The sequence below is a fragment of the Mustela nigripes genome, chromosome 4 (assembly GCF_022355385.1).
Source record: "Mustela nigripes isolate SB6536 chromosome 4, MUSNIG.SB6536, whole genome shotgun sequence".
Classification (NCBI taxonomy): Eukaryota; Metazoa; Chordata; class Mammalia; order Carnivora; family Mustelidae; genus Mustela; species Mustela nigripes.
In genome coordinates, this window is record NC_081560.1 from 49,181,640 (window position 1) to 49,196,789 (window position 15,150).

A 15,150-nucleotide genomic window follows, 5' to 3' on the forward strand; every position below is an offset into this window, starting at 1 on the left:
CCATTTGTGACGACGTGGTCGGAGATGGGTTCTTAACTCAAGACGCCCAGAATCCAGTAAATGAGATAAGACTGCCTCTGAACCAGCCTCCCTACTTGGCGTTCCCAACTAGCAAACTAGTTCACATTTGTAAGTGCCCTTCGGGCAATGAGGTGCTGGTGAATGTTTAACAACCATCTCTCAGCACAGGAGTGGTGGCGGGGGGAGGCTGCTTGTGTATATGGGAACATGGGTTTATTATAAACCTTACTCATCTGAAGGGTACGAGCACATAATTTACAAATAAAAATAAGCACAACTTTATTATAATTTCACACACTCGAAGGCTTTTACCAGTTTTTTATGAACTCTGGTAACCCAAACCATCCTAGGTTACATGTGATGAGCGAGTGCAGATCCGCTATAAGACTGGCTGATAGTTTCATTTACATGAATGAGTAGGACAAAACTAAAAAACGAAGACATATGTCAGAACTATATGCGTTCATCAGTGATATGAGTGACTTCTTTGCTGAATCGGATAATGGTTTTTGAACATTGGAAAGGTATTTTCTCACATTTTTGCATTAGTTACAATGTAGCAGCCATACACATGACACACTTTTAAGTTTAATCTGCAGCATTAGCATTTTCTCCATCACTTTCTTAAGTCCACATAGTCAACAAAACAGAAAATCAAGTGCTGATTTGCAGTATTTGCTGTTTTCTGTGGCATAAATATGCCTACCATGGTCACCTTCAAGCCAATGTCACTGAACGCAGAATCCAGGTAAGACACAAGGTGGCCCACCATTGCCTAGGATTTCCACGACCCAGACAGAATAGCTGTAAACAATCTCAAGAGCACACAGAGCTGGGGCGTCTGGGTGGCTCAGTGGGTTAAGCCTCTGCCTTTCTCACAGGTCATGATCTCAGGGTCCTGGGATCGAGCACTGCATCCGGCTCTCTGCTCAGTGGGGAGCCTGCTTCCTCCTCTCTCTCTGCCTGCCTCTCTGCCTACTTGTGATCTCTCTCTGTCAAGTAAATAAATTAAACCTTAAAAAAAAATGTTTTACCATATTTTACCAAATATGCTTAAATAATTAGGATCGATTGGTTTGAATATTTGTTATCCTGTTTTTAATATAATTCATTTCATTGCAGTTGTCCCATGACTTTTCCTCCCAAGTCCTAGTGGGTCCTCACAGATCTGCCACATCTTCTTCAGGAGCTACCTTTCAGCAGGTGTTCCTGAAAACACAGGTGTGTGGTGCTCTCATCTCCCAGTGACCCAACCTCAAGGAGATGGGTCTGTTGTTTCCCTGAAGTCCCATTTTCCTTGGGCCTGTGGAGGGCTCTGTTATTAAGCAGTACTTTGCACATATTTTTATTCTAAAATAGTTTTCCTTGTCCTCTTCACTCCTTCCAATTTCTTCATCACAAAATTGTAGTATGTGCCTAATTCTTTTGTAAAGGAGAGAGTAGTAATAATATTTCAAATTTGGGTCTTTCTCTTTAGTGATTTTTCTTCTCTAGAATATTCCTTGAGAGCAGAACCAAAAGATTGGGCCTGGAGGAAAGCTGGAGAGAGGAAATGGAACCTGGTCAGCTGCACCACAGGGAGATGCCCGGAGCAGAGTCCATGGTCTCCTGCCAACCCCTGATCACTCCCCAGCTGACCTCATGCCACCCTAAGCCTTTCCCATACATTACCTGAGTGATTATTTAAAATGCAGATTCCTGGGCCTCACCTCACTTCTTCTGCATGCCTGAGGTTGAGCCCAGGAGTCTGGTTGTCAGCAAGCTCTCCCCTTGCCCCCACCCCATAATTCTCATGCATGCTTAAAACAAAGCACTAGTTGATACCTTATGCGTGGAGACAATCTGATTTCTGGTTACTTTGTAATTTGGGAGTTTTCACATGGCAGGTGTGAGATGATTTTGATTAGTTCCCTAAGAATCAGGCACTTTCAAGAGTAGTGAGAGTAGTGAGAAATTAACAGAGCAGAATGATGGCACATTCTATTGATAGGCCAAACTAGCATATAAAAGTAAGGAAAGCTGGCCCAAATGAGAGGAGAAGGCAATAATCAATATCCTAACAGAAAACAATAATGCAGCTGGTAGCATAAAGCAATCCCATCGGGAACTGTATATTGCATCCTTAGTGTCCCGTTATAATGAAGCCCACAGAATGCAGCACACATTAGCCAGGGCAAAGCCTCTTCAGCGTGGAATATTCTGCCACATTGCAGTCACATTTATTTTATTTGAAAGAAGAATGGTCCTGTTGCCAAGCCATCAGATGTTAAGAAGAGATATATTTGATGGATAATAAAAAAGGGTCTGCCACCCCCTCATGAAATACGTTTCTAATGTAAATGCATCTAGTCCGTGGCATTCCTACCTCTGATGTCCCGATACCTGCAGAGAAAGGCAAGCAGGGGCCAGGGGGAGCCGGGGAGGGTGAGTCAGGAGTGCGGCTGGAGACAGGGGGGCTTTTCTTCCTAACAATAACAAACAACAACCCCAAACTCACTGGGTAAACATCACTCACTTTCTCCCCACCTGTTCTTGTGATACAGACTGACAGCCCTTTTAATATGAAATAAATCAGGCAGGAGAAGGAGTGTCTGCAAGAACATACAGATTGAAAGCTGACTGACAGAACGCCTCCAAAACGCGCTCTGTTTGCATTTGCCTTTGTAGCAGTTAACTCAAAAGGATGTCAGGTGCTTTGAAGCCTGCGAGGTTGCCTTCAGAACCTGGAGGACGGGGATGCCATGTGCTTCCCAGAGGCTCCTGGCCAGATGGGGCCCTGTGACTTGTGCAGAACAAGCAGAGCCTGCAGACTCGGGTGGCCCCTTCCATCTCCCTCCCATGTCAGGGGCAAAAAGAGCATTGCCTCTAATGCCTGGTTTCCTGCTGAGTTAGAAACAACCAGTCGTCCTAAGCCAGTGGGCTCGCACTGAGGCATTAAGGTCTCGTCACTTCTCACCAAGAAAACCTGCTAGTAATGAGCAGTGTCACCTTTCAAGGTGTGTGGTCAGTGGACATCCAAGTCAAGTGTACCCCCACCTCTGTGCAGCCTTCAAGATGCTGAAGTCCCTGCAGTGAGCTGTCTCCTTGGATTTCCTGGACTGTCCAGTCTTTGTGGTTGTCCTCCAAAGCAAATACTAGTACCTATCAGTCACAAGACAGCCGAAGTCAGTTTCAACATCACCCACGGTGCAGGGGAGGTATTCCTGCTCCAAGGCCAGAAAACACTCATGAAATATGGGGTGGGTTGGGAGTAAGCCTGGGGGAAACAGGAAAGAACAAGGTGGTAGTCCAGCGTGAGAAAAGCATGCATTGCTGGAAGGGTGTCTGCCTTGTGGAGTCCTCCTCCTGCCCTCTTTTGCTGGGACACCCTGCCCAGGTTTCACAGACACCAGGCCTCTCATCTGCTGGCTTGCCCCTGCTAATTTGGCTCTTTGAGCATCCCGCAAATAGCAGTTGAGCACTGGTAAAGGGCTGGCCCCTGTCCTGGATGCTAGAACTACAGTGATGAATAACTCATACAGAGTTTCTCTCCTCGTGGAATTGACAGGGCAGAGGGAGACAGTAAAGAAACAAGATGCTAGGAAAGAGAAGTAAGATGGTGGAGGAGTCGCAGACTGATATGATATCAGGTCCCAAGAGTTCAGTTAGATAGTTATCAAACCATTTTGAACACCTACAAACTCAACAGGAGACAGAAGAGAAGAAGAGCAGCAATTCTAGGAACAGAAAATCGACCACTTTCTGAAAAGTAGGACATGCTGAGAAGTGAATCCGAAGTGACAGGAAGGCAGACCATGGGGCGAAGGGCCGGCTCCTGGCAACCAGAACTTTTAGAAGTCTGCTCCACTGAGGGACACTGCTCCAGAGGCTAAGCAGGAGTGGAACTCTCATGGGGACAGTGTGGTCTCTGGTCCCGCAGGGTCACAAAAAGATCATGGATGTCTGATGGCAGAGCTCGCAGGTATTTGAGTGGGGAAGCCGGCTACAGAGATGGAGCCAAGGAGTGAGCTCTCAGCTAGGGTTTACATTAAACAGGGATTCAAGGCACATTCAGGCCACTGCACTTCAAGCAGGGACCCCACAAGTGGAATATCTGGAGAGACTCACCTTCCTCCTCCGGAAGGAGCAGCATGGCTAGAATCTGCTGGGTTTGGAGACTCCAAATGGGGCTGAGTGCCAGAGATAGAAATGCTTGGTCACAGGCCAGGTGAGCTCTGAGCGCAGCTGGAGACCAGGAAGACAGGAATGATTAACCACTTATCTCTGAGGGCACACTGAGGAGTGGGGCCCTGGGCTCTTGGCTCTTCCGGCCAGAGTTTGGGAGGCCACCATTTTCATTCCCATCCTCCAGAGCTCTACAGAAAGCATTCAGGGAACAAAATCTCCCCAGGGCGAACCGGAGCAGATTCTTAGTCCGGCCTCTGGCAAGAGCTGTGCACTTCTGCCTATGGCAAAGACATTTGAGAATCCCTGCAACAGGACCCTCCCCCAGAAGATCAGCAAGATCATCCAGCCAAGACCAAGCTTAACCGATCAAGGAGAACTGCAGAAGTCCAGAGCTAGGGGAAAGCAATGCATAGAATTCATGGCTTTTCCCCCATGATCCTTTAGTCTTACAAAATTAAATTTAAAAATTTTTTTCTTATTCTATTTTTAAAATTGTTCTCTTTCCTCTTTTAATGTATTTTTAACTAGTTTATCTTACCAATACGTTTCTAAAAACAAAACAAAAAACAAAAAAATAATCATATTTTATCCCTTCATTGTTTTTAACCTTATTTTTTGTATACATATGGGCTTTTTTTTCTAAAAAATTTTGAGATACAATTTCTTCTAATAGATCAAACTATACCCTAAATCTAGCACATAGCTTTGTTCTAGTATCCAGCCTGAGCACATTCTTTCCTCTTTTTTTTTTTTTTCCACAATGCACTGAAGCTAGAACTCAATCACTAGAGGAAAGTTGGAAAGAACCCAAATACATGGCAACTAAAGAGCATCCTACTAAAGAAAGAGTGTGTCAACCAGGATATTAAAGAGGATTGAAAAAATTCATGGAAACAAATGAAAATGAAAACAAAACTGTTCAAAATCTGCGGGACACAGCAAAGGTGGTCCTGAGAGGAAAGTGTATAGTAATATAAGCCTTTCTCAAGAAACAAGAAAGGTCTCAAGTACACAACCTAACCCTACACCTACGGGAGCTGGAGAAAGAACAACAAAGAAAGCCTAAACCCAGCAGGAGAAGAGAAATAATAAAGATCAGAGCAGAAATCAATGAAATAGAAACCAAAGAACAGTAGAACAAATCAATGAAACTAGGAGATTGTTCTTTGAAAGAATTAATAAGACCGATAAACCCCTGGCTAGACTTATCAAAAAGAAAAGAGAATGGACCCAAATAAATAAAATCATGAAAGAAGGAGGAGAGATCACAACCAACACCAAAGAAATACAAACAATTATAAGAACATATCATGAGCAACTATACACCAGCAAATCTGACAATCTGGAAGAAATGGATGCATTCCTAGAGACATACAAACTATCAAAACTGAACCAGGAAGAAACAGAAAACCTGAACAGACCCGTAACCAGTAAGGAAATTGAAACGGTCATCTAAAATCTCCCAAGAAACAAGGGTCCAGGGCCAGATGGCTTCTCAGGGGAATTCTACCAAACATTTAAAGAATTAATACCTATTCTCCTGAAACTGTTCCAAAAAATAGAAATGGAAGGAAAACTTCCAAACTCATTTTATGAGGTCAGCATTACCTTGATCCCAAAACCAGATAAAGACCCCACCAAAAAGGAGAATTACAGACCAATATCCTTGATGAACACAGATGTGAAAATTCTCACCAAAATATTAGCCAATAGGATCCAACAGTACATTAAAAGGATTATTCACCACAACTAAGTGGGATTTATTCCTGGGCTGCAAGTTTGGTTCAACATCCACACATCAATCAATGTGATACAATACATTAATAAAAGAAAGAACAAGAACCATATGTACTCTGAACAGATGCTGAAAAAGCATTTGACAAAGTACAGTATCCTTTCTTGATCAAAACTCTTCAAAGTGTAGGGATAGAGGGTACATACCGCAATATCATCTAAGCCATCTATGAAAAACCCACAACAAATATCATTCCCAAGGGAGAAAACATGAGAGCTTTTTCCCTAAGGTCAGGAACATGGCAGGGATGTCCACTATCACCACTGCTATTCAACATAGTACTAGAAGTCCTTGCCTCAGCAATCAGACAACAAAAAGACATAAAAGGCATCCAAATCAGCAAAGAAGAAGTCACTCTCTCACTCTTTGCAGATGATATGATACTTTATGTGGAAAACCCAAAAGACTCCACTCCAAAACGGCTAGAACTCATACAGGAATTCAGTAAAGTATCAGGATATAAAATCAATGCACAGAAATCAGTTGCATTTCTATATAACAACAACAAGACAGAAGAGAGAAATTTAGGAGTCAGTCCCATTTACAATTACACCCAAAACCATAAGTACCTAGGAATAAACCTAACCAAAGAGGCAAAGAATCTGTACTCAGAAAACTATAAAGTACTCAGGAAAGAAATTGAGGAAGACACAAAGAAATGGGAATATGTTTCATTCTCATGGATTGGAAGAACAAATACTGTGAAAATGTCTATACTACCTAAAGCAATCTACACATTTAATGCAATCCCTATCAAAGCTCCATCATTTTTTTTTTCAAAGAAATGGAACAAATAATCCTAAAATTTATATGGAACAAGAAAAGACCCCAAATAGTCAGAGGAATTTTGAAAAAAAAAAAAAAAAAGCCAAAGTTGGTGGCATCACAATTCCAGACTTCAAGCTCTATTACAAAGCTATAATCATCAACACAGTATGATGCCGGCACAAAAACAGACATATAGATCAATGGAACAGAATAGAGAGCCCAGAAATAGACCCTCACTCTCTGGTCAACTGATCTTCGACAAAGCAGGAAAGAATGTCCAATGGAAAAAAGACAGCCTCTTCAACAAATGGTTTTGGGAAAATTGGACAGCCACATGCAGAAAAATGAAACTGGACCATTTCCTTATACCACACACAAAAATAGACTCAAGATAGATGAAAGATCTCAATGTGAGACAGGTATCCATCAAAATCCTTGAGGAGAACACAGGCAGCAACCTCTTTGACCTCAGCCACAGAAACTTCTTCCTAGAAACATTTCCAAAGGCAAGGGAAACAAGGGCAAAAATGAACTATTGGGACTTTATCAAGATCAAAAGCTTTTGCACAGCAAAGGAAACAGTCAACATAACTGAAAGACAATGGACAGAATGGGAGAAGACATTCACAAATGACATATCAGATAAAGGGCTAGTATCCAAAAATCTTATCAAACTTATCAAAACTTATCAAACTCAACACCCAAAGAATAAATAATCCAATCAAAAAATGGGCAGAGGACATGAACAGATATTTCTGCAAAGAAGACATCTAGATGGCCAACAGACACATGAAAAAGTGCTAATATCACTCGGCTTCAGGGAAATACAAATCAAAACCACAATGAGATATCACCTCACATCAGTCAGAATGGCTAATATTAACAAGTCAGGAAATGACAGATGTTGGAGAGGATGTGGAGAAAGGGGAACCCTCCTACATTGTTGGTGAGAATGCAAGCTGGTGCAGCTACTCTGGAAAACAGCATGGAGGTTCCTCAGAAAGTTGAAATTTGAGCTACCCTACTGGTTTATTTACACTAAAGATACAAATGTAGTGATCCAAAGGGGCACATGAACCTGAATGTTTATAGCAGCACTGTCCACAATAGCCAAACTATGGAAAGAACCTAGAGTCCATCAATAAATGGGTAAAGAAGATGTGGTGTTTAAAAAAAAAAAGAAGAAGAAGAAGAAGAAGATGGGGGATATATATACACGATGGAATACTATGCAGCCATCAAAAGACATGAAATCTTGCCATTTGCAATGATATGGATGGAACTAGAGGGTATTATGCAGAGCAAAATAAGTCATCAGAAAGACAATTATTATATGATCTCCCTGATATGAGGAATTTGAGAGGCAGAGTGAAGGATTTGGGGGGTAGGGAAGGAAAAAATGAAACAAGATGGGATCGGGAGGGAGACAAACCATAAGAGACTCAGTCTCACAAAAAACAAACTGAGGGTTGCTGGGGGGAGGAGGGGTATAGAGAAGGTGGCTGAATTATGGACATTGTGGAAGGTATGTGCTATGGTGAGTGCTGTGAAATGTGTAAGCCTTATGATTCACACACCTGTACCCCTGGGGCAAATAATACATTATATGTTAATAAAAATTTAAAAAAAAAAAAAAAAAGAAAGAAAGAAACACGATGCTATCCCAAACAAGCTAACTATAGATTGTGCCAAATGCTATAAAGGAAAGAGAGTTGCTAGTCTCTCGCTGATGCCTACCCAGTGAGCCAGGAGTCCTGCTTTGCATGGGCGGATCAAGGATGGCCTGGCCAAGAGGTTGACATGTGAGTAGACACCTGAGAGGGGAAAAGAACCCAGCCATGTGACAAACAGGAGCAGAAGGTACTTTAGGTGCTAGCACATTGAGCCACAAATGGTCTCCTATTGGTTCCCAATGGGACAGTCACACATCCTTCTGGCGTGATTATTGAGATTACAAGTGATGAGGCAGGGTACACAAAAATGGTTACACTGTGCCTGGCACAAAGTCAGCACTCAAGAAATGTCAACTGCTACTATTATTTTCAAGACTTGGGTTCATTTTGAGGTGGGAAAGGAGTGTGAAATCAGGCGCTTAGGGCCATTCTGAGTCAGTGTGCCCAAGTCCCTGTGATGTCAGGCCACCAAAAGCATTCGAGTGCAATTATAAAGAAATTACTTTCCCAGCAATTAATCACCAGTATAAGATTGCCAATACATATCATTGCTACATTATGACACATTGCATCATGCAATCAGAATGTAGAGTAGAAAGAGGGCCATTTGTAGCTGACCTTATTCAAGTCAAATCAGCTCAATCAATTGAAAGTCAGTGGGAGTTTTGCCTGAGTGAGGGTCAAGACCAATTATTGAAAGGCATAATAGAACAAGGGGATGTTTTTGAAGACATTACATCTTACAGTAATTTTTCACAGTTCAAAGATATATTGAAGTAGCACCTGTTTAATACAGGCAATACATTGTTGATAAAGGTTTTCTGTCCAATACTTTCTTTCAAGAGAATCTTGAACTTTCTATCTGAATCTTTTTAAATTTTTTTGGACAAAAGCAAGAGCAGTAAAAAATACAAAATGGCTAAGATATATATCTTAAAACCGAAGTAGGGTTATGGAAAGACAAAGACTTCTCAGCAACTATGCATTATGCTATTAACTTAGATTCTGGGCTCCTCTTCAGTAGCCAGAAGAAAGGCTAGAAATCTTCACAGCCTAACTGTAGCCTTAGACTTCTCCAACATGCAAGCCTCCCTTGGCTTTGGAGAATGCAACTGAATCACAATACTGGCTTAAATAAGATTTAATTCAGATTATTAATCTACTACTAAAAAATAGTCTGTATATTTCAAAGGCAGCATTGTCTCTGTATTACTTATTGGATTTTGTAATATCTGTGGGTCTACCCTTTTCCAGTCCCCTCAAAATATTAGTAAGCAACTAGAAGAAAAGACTACTTAAACTCACTAGTGGTCTTTCACTGGTACCAATTGTGTCTCTTGTCCTGGCCAGCCTCCAAACCTGGTTTACACCAGCCAGCTCATCGCCACCAAGATATTTCTATCGTTCTAACAAAACAATCTGAATCTTGAAACATCTTTATAGAAGACTTTTAAAAAAATATTTCATGCATCTAACTTGGTAAATATATTTTTACTATGACAGGGGAATAAAAAGCAAAACTGCTTGGTGGACTGTAACCAATTTGAGAACAGAAATCATCTTTTATTCTTCATACCCTTCACGATGCCCTACATTTATGAATTTTCCAATAAATAAGTGCTCTGTAATTGGTAAATTACCAAGAAGTTAAATTTCTTTGTCTAGACAAAGAGGATTGATCTGGGCAGATGAAGTTACAGTTCAGATTCTATGCACAAGTGGTAATAATATTTCCATACATGGAAGCTTGGTATAAAAGCTACCATGGGTCTTTAACTAGCCAAAGGGAATCAACTGAAACTTTGCAGTCAGAGGTTCTTGAAATCTGCATAAAATACAAAGTTGGGGGAAAGGTGTGTTTTGTACAACAGGCTTCTGGTTTTAACCAGGTATAAGAAGAGGTTTGCTAGTTGAGAAGAAGATATATAGAAGCCCACGTTCCTAGATAATGAAGCCTGAGGCAAAATCTTAGGTGCTGAGTTATCCTTGGGTGGTGTAATCCCACAGGAGCAAAAGTGAGAGAAAGGGGAGTAAGTCGGGGAAGGAGGAAGAGCAAGAAAGTGAGACATCAAGCTGGGGTCCAGGAAGTACCAGCACAACTAACCTCTCAGTGGTACAAGATGATCTCGGGTGAGGCCACATGAATTACTGCATTCCAGACAATCTACAGGGGGTGGTGGGGCAGGGAAGGGCAGAAAGAATCACTTATCCATGGGCCCCCATACTTCAATGGGAAAAGCTTGGTATTAACCCCTGTGACGAGTAATTTTACATGTCAAATTTGGGGGTGTTTTGGGATGAGATTAACATCATCATCTGCAGTGGCAGCCGGCTGGCCTTCTGACTGGAGCTGCACTGTGGGCTCTCCCAGGTCTTGGATCTGTCTCAGATCAGCCCACACTGCACCTGTTGGACTTGCCTCCATAATCAGGTGAGCTAATTTATTATATGCACATATGAATATATATATATTATATATACATATATATACATACAATCCCTTATGTACATATGCATACATATGCATGTACATATACATACGCACAAACATGTGTGTATGTACACACACCTGCACACATACACACAGGCCATTGCTTGTTTCACTGGAAAATCCTAAGGCATCCCTGTATTTCCAAGCTGCTCATGCAGAGGTACTGACTGGGGCTCCAAGTAGTCTCGTGCATCAGTGTCCAGAGGGCTCATGGACAGTCAGGAGACAGGCAGTGTTGGATCACACCTATAAAAGGCAGTCGCCATGGTGACTTGGAAGAAGCAAGTGGCCAAGGGTGGGGAATCAGTTCAGGCAAGAGGGTCTGAGGTGAGGCCTGAGAGTGAACCGTGCAGAGGGGAATGCCAAAGCAGGTTCTGATTCTCAAAAGTTGCTTACAAAGCCTCCTACAGTAGGCTTATGGGTAAGGTGAGAAAATGTGTGCTCACTTGACAGTGGGGTAAATTTTCAAATAACAACACAACATATACTCCACAGTACCGATGGTTGAACGCCACTATCTAGATGTAAGACTTCGGGCCAGGTATTTAGCCTCTCAAGTTCCTGGTTTATTGGTTTTTGAAGTGAGAACATTCTAGACTGATGATGTCCAAGCCTTCTCTCAGCTCTAAAATTTATATTTTCCTCTCCGACTTGGACAAACACATTGACACATAAAGATTCCTTCTAACACATTCAATGTCAGAAGCAGAATTTTAAAATATTTCACTAATATAAGGGGCCAAAATCAATATGATGAAATTTAGCATAACTAAATGTCAATTCCTGCATTGGGGACCAACTGACCAATTCCACAAGTACGGATTCAGGGAGATTTGGCTTGAGAGCCATCTGGATTAAACAGCAACAGCCACGCCTGGGAATTCTGTTGACCCCAATATTCAGTGAGTCAACTGCTCAATAAGCAGGTACTTACTGGGGTTTCTTCACTGAGACAGGGGTTGGATAAGACGGATCAGAGGGCCACGGCCTCTGATGATCCATCTAAAGATTCCAAGCTTCATTCACGCTTATCCCATCCCTTTAGCCTTTGCGTCAGTCCAATTAGACTGTGGCCCAGGGCACAACAGCCACAAGGTCAAGTGCCCCTATTGGATTTTAATGGGATCACTGAATGGCGCAAGGTCACCCGGAGAGCCTCCCAGCTTTTCCTTCTCTTTACCCTCAAGGTGTGATTGTTCTGGATTGTGGCTCCCCTGCCTGGTGTATAAAGTCACCTAAACACAAAACTCATAACCAGAAGGCAGCTTTGGGAATCCTCTCTCAGCTCTTCAAGCGTTACAGGCATTAAAAGGTGGTCCCCTGGAGGGCTCCGCCACTCGGCTGCCTGGAACCGAATCTGTCTTAAAGTGGGAAATACGATCCAGGTGGGGATGGACTGTGATTTAACGCCGTTCAAGTACTATAGGGCGCACTTCTTAAAGAAACCGTTGTAAATTACTTGTGGCCGGGGCTGCCGGTGGATGGAGGGCATGGTATAGTACAAGAGCCCAGCTTGTATCTAATAATTGTTATATCTTCTCTGAAATTTACTGCCGATGTCTCAATTTTAACAATTTAAATAACAAGATTAACCAAGTGGAGCGAAGCTGAGGCAGGCCCGCACTCTTGATGAAAGGAAGACAACTCTTATGTGTGAGCACATTTTTACTTTGACGTGAGCAGTGACACACGGAGATGAAATCTGGTTAAAGCGGCAGCCTTCTCAACCCCGTGACAGCTTCTTAGGCTAAGCACAACAATTTCAAGAGAGTGCACGCATACACTTGTTAACTTTACTCAGGAAGACTGATTAGGGGCAACGCTTATGAATATGATAATAAGAGGCGGGAGCCGGAAAGGTAAGCTAAAGAAGCGGGGTAATTGGCATACTGTTTTCTTCACTTCTAATGGAGCACTCTGCAGTCTTAATTCTTCGGGTGCATCAGTGTGTTCAGAAACGAGGTGAATCTCCTCCAGGAACCAAATATTAATGACGATAGCACATTTTATCTGACCTGATGCTGAGCTGCTGTGGATATTGTGAGTGGTCACATGTGATGTCCCATAGAAGACAGGCTCATTATCCTTGTGATGCTCTTTACTCCCTGTCCGGAAAAAGCCCCAGAATTTCAAAAGATGTTTCATGGCCAAAGTTATGTAACACATGCAGAGCTAGGCCTGTTCTGAAGGACAGCCATGTCCTTGGCAGCCAAATGTAAGACTATGCAGGGAAGTGGCAACATGACTTAGTAGAATTCCCTCCAGATTGCAGGATCTTATGGAAGAGTAAAGAGACTAGAAACAACTAGCAACAACTAGTGAGCAACAAGAGCTCAGGAAAGGCATTTAACTTTTCTGGATCACTCTTTCTTCTACAGTAAATCCAAGAACTGGACTGTGATATCAGTTCCTTCTGGCTCCACCATCCTATGAACTTATACTCCTAATCTAAGGGCAATTAAAACCAATTCAAATTCACTTGCATCATTTTAAGCTAAATATCATTCAAGCAAACAGTTCGGCAGTTTCTTAAAAAGTTAAACATTCCCCCACCATACACACCATAAGATTCAACCATTGCCCTTCTAGATATTTCCTACTTAGGAAATATGAACCCTGAAGGAAAATGAACCCTGAAGTCTGCATGGAGTCTTAGACACAACTGTCCATCTCACATCTGTATGTGTAATACAGAAATACGCTGCATTCATTGGAATGGAATACTACCCAGCAAGAAAGACCAATGAATTGTCGATGTGCTCAACACAGGCAAGTCTCAAAATAAGTATGCTGAGCAAAAGAAGCCAAACAAAAACAGTACATTCAGAGTGCTTGGGGGGGCTCAGTTGGTTAGGCAACTGTCTTCAGCTTGGGTCATGATCCCGGAGTCCAGGAATCGAGTCCCGCATCAGGCTCCCAGCTCCACGGGAAGTCTGCTTCTCCCTCTGACCTTCTCCCCTCTTACGCTCTCTCTCTCAAATAAGTAAATAAAATCTAGCAAAAAAAAAAAAAAAAAAACAGTACATTCAGCATAATTCCATTTATGTAAAAGTCCAGAAAATTGAAACTATCTATAGTCCTAGAAAAGCAGATCAGTGGTGTTGGGGACAGGGTGAGGAGGGCATGAGGGAGAGGGAGAATTTACAAAGGGTCACAAAGAAACTTTTGGGATGATGGATATGTTTGTTATCACGATTGTGATGATGGGTCCTTGGGTGCATGTATATGTCAAAGCCCATCGAAGTATACACTTCTAATACATGCAGTTTATCATCTGCCAATGACATTTCCAAAAAAGTAGTTTTTAAACAAAAAGTGTAAATACTATGCACAAATCTTAATGCAAGTTCTGAGATATTCAAAGAATCAGAAATGCGTGCTGAGATGAGGAGGATAAGGGTATTCGAGGCAGCAACTATTTATACACGAGAAAAAAAAAAGACAAACTGGAAACAGCTTAAATGCCTAAAAGGAGAGAATAAATTAGGTAAAGTATGGCATATCTTTATATTGCGATGTGATGCGGTCATTGAAAGTCATGACAAAATACTGTCGTGAGAAACTGTTTATGATCAATTTCAATGTGAAAAAAGCAAGGTACAAGGCAACATGTAGAGCATAATGGAACTATATTTTTTTCAAGTCTGTGCTGGAGGTTGATAATTAATCACCCTTCTCTCTTCCCCTCCAATTGAGAAGCAGAGTTGAGATCCGGGTGGATGGAAACAAAATACAAGCTTTGTTACTAAGAGCTCTGATCAGAAAAATGTAGCCTGGAGCTAAGGCAGAGCAGGCTCCCTACTCTTCCTCTGTGAATCTTCCTGAGCCCCTGAGAACTACAGCTCATCACTGTGAGGCAGGGCCAGCCCTGAATTTATCTCTGTGCAGCGTTCTCAACCCCGCGTTGCTGGTTCCTGGCATGTTGGGTGAGGCTGTCTAACAGGGTGCAGGCCAGTGCAGGCCGTTAGCATCCCCAGCCGTCACCCATCAGGTAGCATAGAATCAACCTCCCCAAAGCATTGTGACAATGAAGAGTCTTTCCCACATGTTTCCAAATGCTCCGCCAACCAAGGATGGTGAGCTGCCCTGGGCTGAGAACCCACAGAGGTACTGAGGCTAAGCCAAGGTGAAACTCATGAACCATGAGTGGAAGGAGCATGCTTGTGTAATTTCCCTCATCTCCCCTCCCTCCACAAATCCCCCTTCCCATGGGCACAGGGGAGTATGTGAGGCAG

The 15,150-nt window shown here is 42.4% G+C and overlaps 1 long non-coding RNA gene across 6 annotated transcripts in view; it reads right to left on the minus strand.

The window, feature by feature from the left end:
- Positions 1 to 12,694: 12,694 nt before the first annotated feature.
- Positions 12,695 to 15,150, minus strand: part of LOC132015865 (uncharacterized) — a 52,516-nt gene continuing 50,060 nt past the window's right edge. For all 6 annotated transcript variants that reach the window (XR_009403802.1, XR_009403799.1, XR_009403797.1 and 3 more), the window contains one exon: positions 12,695 to 13,909. This is a non-coding gene — a long non-coding RNA (uncharacterized LOC132015865). The remainder of the gene's footprint in view (positions 13,910 to 15,150) is intronic.